Source organism: Triticum dicoccoides, chromosome 5A (assembly GCF_002162155.2).
Source record: "Triticum dicoccoides isolate Atlit2015 ecotype Zavitan chromosome 5A, WEW_v2.0, whole genome shotgun sequence".
Classification (NCBI taxonomy): domain Eukaryota; kingdom Viridiplantae; phylum Streptophyta; class Magnoliopsida; order Poales; family Poaceae; genus Triticum; species Triticum dicoccoides.
In genome coordinates this window covers 232,317,903-232,332,312 of record NC_041388.1, presented here as the reverse complement: position 1 = coordinate 232,332,312, position 14,410 = coordinate 232,317,903, and positions in this window count along the sequence as shown.

Sequence of the window (14,410 nt, the reverse complement as noted above, 5' to 3'; positions counted from 1 at the left end):
GGGGGGGGTAAATAAAGATGACCCTCGGGCTCACGAAAAACCAAGGGAAAGTTGTAGGTTGTTAGGCAAATGTAAAACCAAGGTTGGGCCTTGCTGGAGGAGTTTTATTCAAAGCGAACTGTCAAGGGGTTCCCATAACAGCCAACCGCGTAAGGAACGTAAAATCAAGGAACATAACACCGATATGACGGAAACTAGGGCGGCAAGAGTGGAACAAAACACCAGGCATACGGCCGAGCCTTCCACCCTTTACCAAGTATATAGATGCATTAGTTAAAATAAGAGATATTGTGATATTCCAACATATCCATGTTCCAACAAGGAACAAACTGAAGGAAATATGCCCTAGAGGCAATAATAATGTTATTATTTTATTTCCTTATATCATGATAAATGTTTATTATTCATGCTAGAATTGTATTATCCGGAAACATAATACTTGTGTGAGTACATAGACAAACCAAACGTCACTAGTATGCCTCTACTTGACTAGCTCGTTAATCGAAGATGGTTATGTTTCCTAACCATAGACATGTGTTGTCATTTGATTAATGGGATCACATCATTAGGAGAATGATATGATTGACATGACCCTTTCCATTAGCTTAGCACCCGATCGTTTAGTATGTTGCTATTGCTTTCTTCATGACTTATACATGTTCCTATGACTATGAGATTATGCAACTCCCGTTTGCCGGAGGAACACTTTGTGTGCTACCAAACATCACAACGTAACTGGGTGATTATAAAGGAGCTCTACAGGTGTCTCCAAAGGTACATGTTGGGTTGGCGTATTTCGAGATTAGGATTTGTCACTCTGATTGTCGGAGAGGTATCTCGGGCCCTCTCGGTAATGCACATCACATAAGCCTTGCAAGCATTACAACTAATGAGTTAGTTGCAAGATGATGTATTACAAAACGAGTAAAGAGACTTGCCGATAACGAGATTGAACTAGGTATTGAGATACCGACGATCGAATCTCGGGCAAGTAACATACCGATGACAAAGGGAACAACGTATGTTGTTATGCGGTCTGACCGATAAAGATCTTCGTAGAATATGTGGGAGCCAATATGAGCATACAGGTTCCGCTATTGGTTATTGATCGGAGACGTGTCTCGGTCATGTCTACATTGTTCTCGAACCCGTAGGGTCCGCACGCTTAAGGTTTTGATGATAGTTATATTATGAGTTTATGCATTTTGATGTACCGAAGTTTGTTCGGAGTCCCGGATGTGATCACGGACATGACGAGGAGTCTCGAAATGGTCGAGACATAAAGATTGATATATTGGAAGCCTATATTTGGATATCGGAAGTGTTCCGAGTGAAATCGGGATTTTACCGGAGTACCGGGAGGTTACCGGAACCCCCCGGGAGGTATATGGGCCTTAGTGGGCTTTAGTGGAAGAGAGGAGAGGTGGCCAGGGCTGGGCCACGCGCCCCTCCCCCCCTAGTCTGAATAGGACAAGGAGAGGGGGGCGGAGCCCCCCCCCTTCCTTCTCTCTCTCCTCTTTCCCCCTCCCGAATCCTATTCCAACTAGGAAAAGGGTGGAATCCTACTCCCGGTGGGAGTAGGACTCCTCCTGGCACACCCTCCTCCTGGCCGGCTGCACCTCCCCCTACTCCTTTATATACGGGGGCAGGGGGCACCCCTAGACACACAAGTTGATCCACGTGATCATATTCTTAGCCGTGTGCGGTGCCCCCTTCCACCATAATCCTCGATAATATTGTAGCGGTGCTTAGGCGAAGCCCTACGATGGTAGTACATCAAGATCGTCACCACGCCGTCGTGCTGACGGAACTCTTCCCCGACACTTTGCTGGATCGGAGTCCGGGGATCGTCATCGAGCTGAACGTGTGCTAGAACTCGGAGGTGCCGTAGTTTCGGTGCTTGATCGGTCGGGCCGTGAAGACGTACGACTACATCAACCGCGTTGTGCTAACGCTTCCGCTGTCGATCTACAAGGGTACGTAGATCACACTCTCCCCTCTCGTTGCTATGCATCACCATGATCTTGCATGTGCATAGGAATTTTTTTGAAATTACTACGTTCCTCAACAGTGGTATCAGAGCCTAGGTTTTATGTGTTGAAGTTATATGCACGAGTAGAACACAAGTGAGTTGTGGGCGATATAAGTCATACTGCTTACCAGCATGTCATACTTTGGTTCGGCGGTATTGTTGGACGAAGCGGCCCGGACCGACATTACGCGTACGCTTACGCGAGACCGGTTCTCCCGACGTGCTTTGCACAAAGGTGGCTAGCGGGTGACAGTTTCTCCAACTTTAGTTGAACCGAGTGTGGCTACGCCCGGTCCTTGTGAAGGTTAAAACAACACCAACTTGACAAACTATCGTTGTGGTTTTGATGCGTAGGTAAGATTGGTTCTTGCTTAAGCCCGTAGCAGCCACGTAAAACTTGCAACAACAAAGTAGAGGACGTCTAACTTGTTTTTGCAGGGCATGTTGTGATGTGATATGGTCAAGACATGATGCTAAATTTTATTGTATGAGATGATCATGTTTTGTAGCCGAGTTATCGGCAACTGGCAGGAGCCATATGGTTGTCGCTTTATTGTATGCAATGCAATCGCGCTGTAATGCTTTACTTTATCACTAAGCGGTAGCGATAGTCATGGAAGCATAAAATTGGCGAGACGACAACGATGCTACGATGGAGATCAAGGTGTCGCGCCGGTGACGATGGTGATCATGACGGTGCTTTGAAGATGGAGATCACAAGCACAAGATGATGATGGCCATATCATATCACTTATATTGATTGCATGTGATGTTTATCTTTTATGCATCGTGTCTTGCTTTGATTGACGGTAGCATTATAAGATGATCTCTCACTAATTATCAAGAAGTGTTCTCCCTGAGTATGCACCATTGCGAAAGTTCTTCGTGCTGAGACACCACGTGATAATCGGGTGTGATAGGCTCTATGTTCAAATACAACGGGTGCAAAACAGTTGCACACGCGGAATACTCAGGTTATACTTGACGAGCCAAGCATATACAGATATGGCATCAGAACACGGAGACCAAAAGGTCGAGCGTGAATCATATAGTAGATATGATCAACATAGTGATGTTCACCAATGAAACTACTCCATCTCACGTGATGATCGGACATGGTTTAGTTGATTTGGATCACGTAATCACTTAGAGGATTAGAGGGATGTCTATCTAATTGGGAGTTCTTTAAGTAATATGATTAATTGAACCTAAATTTATCATGAAACTTAGTACCTGATAGTATCTTGCTTGTATATGTTTGATTGTAGATAGATGGCCCGTGCTGTTGTTCCGTTGAATTTTAATGCGTTCCTTGAGAAAGCAAAGTTGAAAGATGATGGTAGCAATTACACGGACTGGGTCCGTAACTTGAGGATTATCCTCATTGCTTCACAGAAGAATTACATCCTGGAAGCACCGCTAGGTGCCAGGCCTGCTGCTGGAGCAACACCAGATGTTATGAACGTCTGGCAGAGCAAAGCTGATGACTACTCGATAGTTCAGTGTGCCATGCTTTACGGCTTAGAATCGGGACTTCAACAACATTTTGAACATCATGGAGCATACGAGATGTTCCAGGAGTTGAAGTTGATATTTCAAGCAAATGCCCGGATTGAGAGATATGAAGTCTCCAATAAGTTCTATAGCTGCAAGATGGAGGAGAACAGTTCTGTTAGTGAGCATATACTCAAAATGTCTGGGTATAATAATCACTTGATTCAATTGGGAGTTAATCTTCCAGATGATTGCGTCATTGACAGAATTCTCCAATCACTGCCACCAAGCTACAAAAGCTTCGTGATGAACTATAATATGCAAGGGATGAATAAGACTATTCCCGAGCTCTTCGCAATGCTGAAAGCTGCGGAGGTAGAAATAAAGAAGGAGCATCAAGTGTTGATGGTCAACAAGACCACTAGTTTCTAGAAAAAGGGCAAAGGGAAGAAGAACGGGAACTTCAAAAAGAACAGCAAGCAAGTTGCTACTCAAGAGAAGAAACCCAAACCTAGATCTAAGCCTGAAACTGAGTGCTTCTACTGCAAGCAGACTGGTCACTGGAAGCAGAGCTGCCCCAAGTATTTGGCGGATAAGAAGGATGGCAAGGTGAACAAAGGTATATGTGATATACATGTTATTGATGTGTACCTTACTAATGCTCGCAGTAGCACCTGGGTATTTGATACTGGTTCTGTTGCTAATATTTGCAACTCGAAACAGGGACTACGGATTAAGGGAAGATTGGCTAAGGACGAGGTGACGATGCGCGTGGGAAATGGTTCCAAAGTCGATGTGATCGCTGTCGGCACACTACCTCTACATCTACCTTCGGGATTAGTTTTAGACCTAAATAATTGTTATTTGGTGCCAGCATTAAGCATGAACATTATATCTGGATCTTGTTTGATGCGAGACGGTTATTCATTTAAATCAGAGAATAATGGTTGTTCTATTTACATGAGTAATATCTTTTATGGTCATGCACCCTGAAAGAGTGGTCTATTCTTATTAAATCTCGATAGTAGTGACACACATATTCATAGTGTTGAAACCAAAAGATGCAGAGTTGATAATGATAGTGCAACTTATTTGTGGCACTGCCGTTTGGGTCATATCGGTATAAAGCGCATGAAGAAACTCCATACTGATGGGCTTTTGGAACCTCTTGATTATGAGTCACTTAGTACTTGCGAACCGTGCCTTATGGGTAAGATGACAAAAACACCGTTCTCCGGTACTATGGAGAGAGCAACAGATTTATTGGAAATCATACATACAGATGTATGTGGTCCGATGAATGTTGAGGCTCGTGGCGGATATAGTTATTTTATCACCTTCACAGATGACTTAAGCAGATATGGGTATATCTACTTAATGAAACATAAGTCTGAAACATTTGAAAAGTTCAAAGAATTTTAGAGTGAAGTTGAAAATCATCGTAACAAGAAAATAAAATTCCTACGATCTGATCGTGGAGGAGAATATTTGAGTTACGAGTTTGGTGTACATTTAAAACAATGTGGAATAGTTTCGCAACTCACGCCACCCGGAACACCACAGCGTAATGGTGTGTCCGAACGCCGTAATCGTACTTTACTAGATATGGTGCGATCTATGATGTCTCTTACTGATTTACCGCTATCGTTTTGGGGATATGCTCTAGAGACGGCCGCATTCACGTTAAATAGGGCACCATCAAAATCCGTTGAGACGACGCCATATGAACTGTGGTTTGGCAAGAAACCAAAGTTGTTGTTTCTGAAAGTTTGGGGCTGCGATGCTTATGTGAAAAAACTTCAACCTGATAAGCTCGAACCCAAATCGGAGAAATGTGTCTTCATAGGATATCCAAAGGAAACTATTGGATACACCTTCTATCACAGATCCGAAGGCAAGACTTTTGTTGCTAAATTCGGAAACTTTCTAGAGAAGGAGTTTCTCTTGAAAGAAGTGAGTGGGAGGAAAGTAGAACTTGACGAGGTAACTGTACCTGCTCCCTTATTGGAAAGTAGTACATCACAAAAACCAGTTTCTGTGACACCTACACCAATTAGTGAGGAAGCTAATGATAATGATCATGAAGCTTCAGAACAAGATACTACTGAACCTCGTAGATCAACCAGAGTAAGATCCACGCCAAAGTGGTACGGTAATCCTGTTCTAGAAGTCATGCTACTAGATCATGATGAACCTACGAACTATGAAGAAGCGATGGTGAGCCCAGATTCCGCAAAATGGCTTGAAGCCATGAAATCTGAGATGGGATCCATGTATGAGAATAAAGTACGGACTTTGGTTGACTTGGCCAATGATCGGCAAGCAATTGAGAATAAATGGATCTTCAAGAAGAAGACTGACGCTGACGGTAATATTACTGTCTACAAAGCTCGACTTGTTGCAAAAGGTTTTCGGCAAGTTTAAGGGATTGACTACGATGAGACCTTCTCACCCGTAGCGATGCTTAAGTCTGTCCGAATCATGTTAGCAATTGCCGCATTTTATGATTATGAAATTTGGCAAATGGATGTCAAAACTGCATTCCTGATGAGGACATGGCTACCACAGTTACACCCATATCCCCTGTTGTTTTACCTCTTGGAACAGTTGCTAGAGCTCAGATACACCAATTAAATTATCAGGTACTTTCGTTTCTTGGTAATGTTTCTAGTGTTCATGAGAATATGATGCTGCCTAACATAGATACATTTGTGTTGCTTGCAATTGAAGGGCCTAGAACGGACAAGAAGGATGAACATTGGAGCATGGTCAAGCACGGAGATGAAGGTGTGTGCAAAGAGAACAAGAACGGAGGTTCAAGTGGAGATTTCCGGACTTTGAAGCCACCATGGAGACATACAAGAAGATGGACGAAATATACAAGATGGCCTTTCATAAATTTCGTCCCTAGCTTATTATTGGTGTTGCGCCACCTTATTTTGGGCCAGGCCCATGTAATCTATTTTTAGAGTCCATATTGTATGGGAAACGACTTAGGAGGGGTTTTAGTCCCATCTTGCCAAGGGTAGACAAAATCCCCTCTCTTTTCCCTATATATATAGCCCTTAAGGCTTCGTTTAGACTAGGGATTTGTTTAGTTAAAAGTTAGCCATTGCAACTTCGTGTACTTCGTTTGTGTCCAACGACCAGACCAAGACCGCTTACGGATCCCCACCATTATCAATACTTCATATATATTCGCAATATTCAGATTGCTTTATCATATTCTTGCTCGTTCTTCGATTGCTTGCAGGAATAGACCTTCGTGGTTAGGTTGATCGTGCTCCAGCGTGGTCAATAACCTCTCGGAGTTGGTTTAGCGATTGCTAAGGCGCAACGTCGTGCACGCTTGTAGTCGGATCGTCAAAGTCGTCTCCACCAAATCGATAGTTATCATCTCATCGAAAGATCGGGACACCCTCGCCTCTATCAAGTGGTATCAGTTTTCAGGTTGCTCGGTGAGATTTTCCAGTTATCCCTAGATTCGATTTATTTTCTTACCTATAGTCCACAAAAAAAAAGCCACAAAAAAAGTTAGATTAGTTCATCATATCCCAGACAGTCTGAGCCTTTCGCTATTATCACTTAGCTTTTGCATTGTTGAATTCTCGGTTGCATCGTGTGTCGAGTTGCTGGTTTAGGTCTAGTATTTTAGAGTTTCGAGTTCTGAGCACGTTTTGTTCACGCCGCTTCCGCAAACACCATCATTAATCTCGTTGTCATATTCCGCTGCTGCCAACTTCATCACCATATGTCTGCGTTCATCTTTCGTCACCATCATCACATTATTTCATCTTGGAGCTGAATTCATCTTGTGGAAAAATAATTGAGAGAAAAAAAAAGAGATACACATATTGTTGTTTCCTTGGAGGAAGAGCTTGTGGTCACGTGAAATCTGGAGAGATTGATTTGGTTTCCTCAGAAAAAGGGAGCAGCCAATGTGAAAAAAGGAGAAGCGCTGATCTGTTTCATCTATCTTTGATTTTTTTTGGAGGAAAAAATAAGGTTCGGTTATTGGTTTCCATACTCGGAAGTTTCCTTGGCGAAAATAAAGGAGATTTTTTAAAGACGAACAAGAGCAGCCAACGTTACAGATTAATAGCAAGTTTTGGTTCGGCCAAAAAAAATAGGCCGATTGACTTTTGAGTGAGATCTCGTAGTACTATATCTGACGTGATCTTCTTGGCAGTTTAGAAGGAAAGAGATCAAGTGAGCCGTTTGGAAAGGTTGTGATCAGCGAAAAAAAAGGAACAAAAGAGATCGGTTGGAGTTGGGAAGTGATCCACGTTGGTTGTGTAACTTTGGAAAGGAATGACAGAGAGAGAATAAAGGAAAGTACCGATCTTGTGGAGATAGCGTTAAAAAAGTGGCCGCATCATTACTTGCTGGTTTGTGTGTTGAGCTCTAAGACAAAGAAAAAAAAAAGCAGATTTGTTTCCATCGACTTGGAGTACTAGTTGGCTGTTTCGGTTGGGTTTCCTAACCAAAAAAAAGAGAGAGATTGACAAAAAAAACGTGAGAGTTAGTTGGAAACTTTGGATATTCCTTTATTTGGGATCACGTTTTGGGAAAAAATCTGACTGACTCCTCCAAGTTTGGTAACTTTGGATCAAAAAAAAAACATCTTGGTCTATCGTGGCTGTTTGATCGTTAAAATAAACAGTGGAGGAAAGTGCACGTGGTTTGTTGCCTTGGATCACCGGAGATAAAAAAGGAAGTCTTACTAGTTGGCTGATTTGGGTGGTTGTTTCCACGTTCTAGAAGTCCCCTGGCGAAAATTAAGGAGAGAAAAAAAAAGGCAGATTAGTTGGGCTTTGGAAAGTATCCTGCGTACGGTATTTGTTTTTGGAAAGAGACAAATTAATTGCACAACAAATCTGCACGCAAATCAAAGGTACTTTTGTAAGGAAAGATTCTGTTTTGGAGAGAGAGAACAAGGAAAGATTTTAAAAAAAATGGCAAGCGTTGATCCATATTTGAGCATGTCCTACTACTAGCATCCAACGTGATCTGGGTAAAGGAGAAAAACAAAGAAGGTGCACATTGCTTGGATTCAAGCGTGAAGCTTTTGGACTTGGTAAAAAAAAAGATACAAAGAGAGTCCATCTCGGTTTTTGCTACGTTGCTTGGTTGATAATTAAAAAGAAAAGATAGGAAGGAAGGATTTGGGCTGTTCCAAGAAGGCTTTCACGTGTTTTGTTTGGGATAAAAAAAATATTGTGAAAAGTATGCTGTTTTGTTTGGTGATTTTGGCAGTTTGGTTCCGTGACTACTACAGGGAAGGTAGTTCAAGATTTATTTGCTTTGCGTTCGCTCTTATTCGTTCGCCACCGCAATATTGTTGACACCTTCTCTCGCTCCATCGCTTCACGTTATACAATATCTGCAAGAGTTTTTCTTTTGCAGTTGTCTCTTCGCATTGCCGCGTGATTTCACTTGTGTCTTAGGCTCGCGTCTCTAGTTCAGTCTAGGCTAGGCTAGCACTCGACCACTTTGAACGAATTTTCAGCTTGCATTAATTAACGTGGTTGTAGCAATTTTTTTCCACATATATAAAGCCAGCCCAACTCTACATATTTCTACACCGTGTATCCATACGTTTCACCTGGCAATCGCTTTACCCAACTTTTGAAGTTACTTGACACCGCTGGTTGCCAATCACCGGCTGCTGCATGGTAAGACCTTGTAAGACATTGATATTTGCTTTACTGTGAGCGTTTTACCACCACATCCTAGTAGTTATAGGAACATTATTTTTGGATTTTGTTTCTTGTTTCTACTAATCATGACAGGATCTAGAGTCAATCCATGGGCTTTGTCGATCGCGGGAGACGTGCCACCACCTATGCAAATTCCACAACGATCACGAGAGGTGCATAAACATCCAAATGCACATGATCAGGTTAATGTTCCCATACCATCATTTAATGGCCGTTTTAGACCTGCTTTATATATTGAATGGGAGTTCGACATAAATATTATATTTGCTTCCCATAATTTCGATGAACGTAAAAAAGTTAAGGTTGCGGTTGGTTCTTTCACTGGTTATGCTTTAGTTTGGTGGAGTGAATATTGTTGGTTACACCCTGATTATATACCTATTACTTGAGATGATTTGAAACTTGCCATGCGACATACATTCGTCCCCGCTTATTATACTCGTGACATGATTAAAAAGTTGCAACATTTAAAACAAGGTAGTGACACTGTAACGAAATATTATGATGATTTACAAACTACCTTGTTGCATTCCTCTTTAGAAGAAAGTGAAGAAGAATTTATGGATAGATTTTGGGGAGGATTAAACCATGACATTCAGGAGATACTAATTAATGAAACATGTTATCCTATGGATCGTTTGTTCCGTCTTGCATGCAAAGCTGAACAGGAGATAACAAGACGTGTTGCCCACAAGATAAACAAGCGGAAGGTGCAAATCCCACGAGCTGCGACGGTTGTTCCTTCCACCACTGCGTCTCCTATGGCAACAACATCCATTGTTGAGAGCACTACATCACCTCCACCATGTGACGTGTCGCCACCTAGAGTGCCTACATCATCTTTGTTGATCATAAGAGGTAATGACAAAGGTACCGATCTTCCTCCTCCACATGAGTATGATGAATGCCTTGTCAATTTAAATGAACCATGCGATGAGCTACCCACTACTTTGATCACACCAGCTATTTTAGAGGACTATGTTCATGATTTGACTTTGCCATGTGATCAAACAATTTTGAGTGAACCCATTGAATTAACTATTGATGCAAAAGAACCATGTGAATCAGTGAAAAGATCAGATTTGGATCAAATACGTTTGAAAATAGTTGTGCCAGTGTTTAATCATTTTGATATGACCTCTAATCTTGGTGATGGTTCATCAAGGTTGGGATGGTTTAATGATGAGCATTGCCAATCTTTTATTATGAATAAGAGCTTCACTTATATGTGCAAACTGAGTTGCAATATTTTCATGCCTTTGACTTCTTGTGATAATATATTGGCTTTATTTTTCATGACTTTTGAAGGGTGCTTTTGTATAACTGTGTCACATGTGCCACAACTGAGATCAGTTAAAATGGATGACATATACATATACAACGTGTACACCTTGTCTCTATTGTTAGCCATATTTCAGATTAAGCAACGCCGAGGACGGCTTTGTTTTCAAGAAGGGGAGGATGATGAGGACATGGCTACCACAGTTACACCCATATCCCCTGTTGTTTTACCTCTTGGAACAGTTGCTAGAGCTCAGATACACCAATTAAATTATCAGGTACTTTCGTTTCTTGGTAATGTTTCTAGTGTTCATGAGAATATGATGCTGCCTAACGTAGATACATTTGTGTTGCTTGCAATTGAAGGGCCTAGAACGGACAAGAAGGCTGAACATTGGAGCATGGTCAAGCACGGAGATGAAGGTGTGTGCAAAGAGAACAAGAACGGAGGTTCAAGTGGAGATTTCCGGACTTTGAAGCCACCATGGAGACATACAAGAAGATGGACGAAATATACAAGATGGCCTTTCATAAATTTCGTCCTGTCAGGACCCCGACTCGATGTCACATTGATCTAGCCGGTAACACCTCATATCACTTTGTGGCCTCACGCACGGTATCCCCACGGGTGTCGCCTAACCTTTGCCCGGGACCGTTTGCGCCTTTTGGCTCAAGTATATGATAGTGTCGCTAGCATCCATATGATAAGGAGCCCGGGCTGACATGACTAGTCGTAAACCCAAAGTGGCACAGACTTACAGGGACAGGCATCCATGACCCAGCTTCGAACGTGTCGGTCATCAGCAAGTGGGTCCGGTCTGTAGCACTGGGCTAGCAGGACTCCGGTAAACCGGGCTGTAGCGGGCTAACAGGACTCCGGTACTCAATGCGTGACATTTCCCCGAAGGGACAGACACAGGAACGAAGAAGGACACATGCCGGCCAGCCTAAGTGTTCCAGAGCAGTAGCAAGCTACCATGGCTCAGCGGTAACACTAGGAGACATTTCCCGGTAAGAGAGGCTACTAAAGATAAACAACTAGATAGTCAGATCCCACACATACCAAGCATTTCAATCATACACACAATATGCTCGATATGTGCAAATACAACGAAGCATCACAACATGACTCTACGACACAAGTACTTTATTTAAGGCTCAGGGAGCCATACATAACATACACAGAGGAACGGGTCTCACGACCTGACATTCAAGTCATACAGTCATACAAACCAGCAGCGGAAGTAACTTGTCTGAGTACAGACAACTAGTAAAATAAAAGAGGCTTGGAAAGCCTAGCTATACTACATGGTCCTTCACAAGCTCAGGATCACCACCTGGGCCTTTAGCCTACTCGTTGATGTCAATGTCTACATAGAACCCATCAGAAGGGGTTGCAGCGTCTTCTGTAAAAAATGTAAATTATAGCAACATGAGTACAAAGGTACTCAGCAAGACTTACATCAGATCCAACATACATGCATATTGTCAAGAAGGGTTGGTGGAGTTATTGCAGCAAGCCAGCTTTGACTCTTGGCTAGACTATCCTACGATACTTCAACTTGAAATGGTTTTGCGCACACGAGTCCACTACTCACCACTTCAATACACTACCGAGGATCCGCCTCCGTCTTCCTACGGAAGAGCCATCCTCGGCACTCACACTTATCTTGAGACTTTTAGTAGTTTCCATTTACTTGTCTATGAACTGTATAGGCAACCAAGTAGTCCTTTACCGCGGACGCGGCTATTCGAATAGATCATGATAACCCTGCAGGGGTGTACTTCTTCATACATGTTTCCACCACTTAGCGTCTGCACACGACATGTGCTCGGCAGACTTCAAGCGAAAGCCGACGTGGGTGTAGACCACGACCTACCTAAACACTTAAGCCTCTAGTCCAGGTTTATCGCCTATCCACTTTCCATCCGCAGGGAGTCCGGCCGAGGTTTCCCATACGGCCCCGAACGATGTGAACAGGGTTCCCGAGATACCTAACGGGTATTCGGTACACCGTGCCACGTACCTACCGCATCACAGCCCACCCCTACGGTCAGCGCTGTCCACGGCCTCCAATAGGCTACAAACACCAGAAACTACTTGCAACTCCTGGACAGAGAGCTAGGGTGAATAAGAAGTCGAGCGGGGTCATATTTCAGGGCCCAATGCATGGTAGTAGCTGTATCTTAAATCACACATACAGATCTCAGTGCTTAAGGTCGGCTTCAATGAAACAACCCACCATGTACTCCTACATGGCCTCTCATCGATACCTTTACCAAATCGTGTTCACCACACCACTCTCATTACCGTCATAATCATTTCACTCTAGCCCATCACCCAGATGAACCAGACCTGACACGACTCTAGGCATAGCAGGCATAGCAAGGTAGGAACAGCACATACATATGGCTCAATCAACTCCTACACATGCTAGTGGGTTTCATCTAGTTACTGTGGCAATGACAGGTCATGCAGAGGAAATGGGTTCAATTACCGTAGCACACAGCAGTTTGAAACGCGTTGTCTTAATGCAGTAAAAGAGAGCAGGAGTGAGAACATGGGATTGTATCGATATGATCAAATGGTTGGTTGCTTGCCTGATGGTTCGATGCACTGATATGGTTCTTCGTTAGGGTAATCACGGTACTCCTCGGAGGCAGAACCTGTCGCAAAGGACACCGATACACAACCATCACCAAACAATGTGCAACAATATGATGCATGCATGAAACATGGCAATATGAGTGTGTTGGGCTAATGCAACTAAGACCAGAAGGGTTTGAACCAATTTGAATCAAAGATTCAAATTTCAAACTCAAACATGGCCTTTTAAAGTGCTTTTCCTTGTTCTGCTTTAAACATCAATTTAACTTGTTTGATCATGCATGAAAATAGTACAGATGGATAGAGTGGATTTTTCTGATCATTTTTCATATATAATTTGTCTGATTTGGAGTTACAGAATAAAAGTTATGAATTTTTGAAGTTTAAATTATATTCTGGAATTTCCTGATTTAATTTAAATCCAGAAATATATATATTGCGTCAGCATTGAGTAAGCATGACGTCAGCAGTCAACTGGGCTGGTCCGGGTCAAACCTGACGTGTGGGGCCCACACGTCAGTGACAGGGGGGTTAAGCAGGGGTTAATTTAATCCTAATTAGAAGTTAGTGGCGCTGGGGCCCACTGTCAGTGTCAGGGGGGTTAATTAAGCGGTGATTAGCACTAAGCTAATCACCTGACGGGTCGGGCCCACATGGCAGGGCTCAGGCGACGGGGCTCGCCGCCGGCGACCTCTGGACGCGGCGGAGTCCGCGCCACAGGGCACGGGGACGGCGTCTGAGAGCACCGGGGCGTAGCCCGGGCTCGTCCGCATCCAGGGGAGCAGACGGGAAGCCGCGGGGATGCCGGAGCTCGCCGGAGCAAAGCTCGGGGCAGCGGCCGGAGTTCGGCTTCGAGCGGAAATGGGCTGCGGGGCACGGGGAGGCCACCTGAGGGGCTCGGCGGCACCCTCGTGGCACTGGGAGCGCGAAGGGATGCTCGGTTTGGGCGGAGGCGGGCCGAGACGGCGACGGCGACATGGACGGCGGCGAGCGGCTTCGGCCGTGGTGGGGAGGAGGGCTACGGTGAGGGAACGAGGGGGAGAAGAGAGGGGAAACGGAGAGGGGCTCACAGCGAGACCAGCGAGCGCGAGGACGAGGTCGGGGATGCCCGGAAGCTCCCGAATCGACGGCGAGTACCCACGGCGGCCGGAGGCGAGGATGGCGACGGCGATGGCTCCACGGGGTGCTCCGTCTTGCGTGGCTCGACGAGGAGGTAGAGGGGGTCGCGGCGGAGCTGGGGAGCGTGTCGGGGAGGCGAGGGGAGGCCGGTGGCGG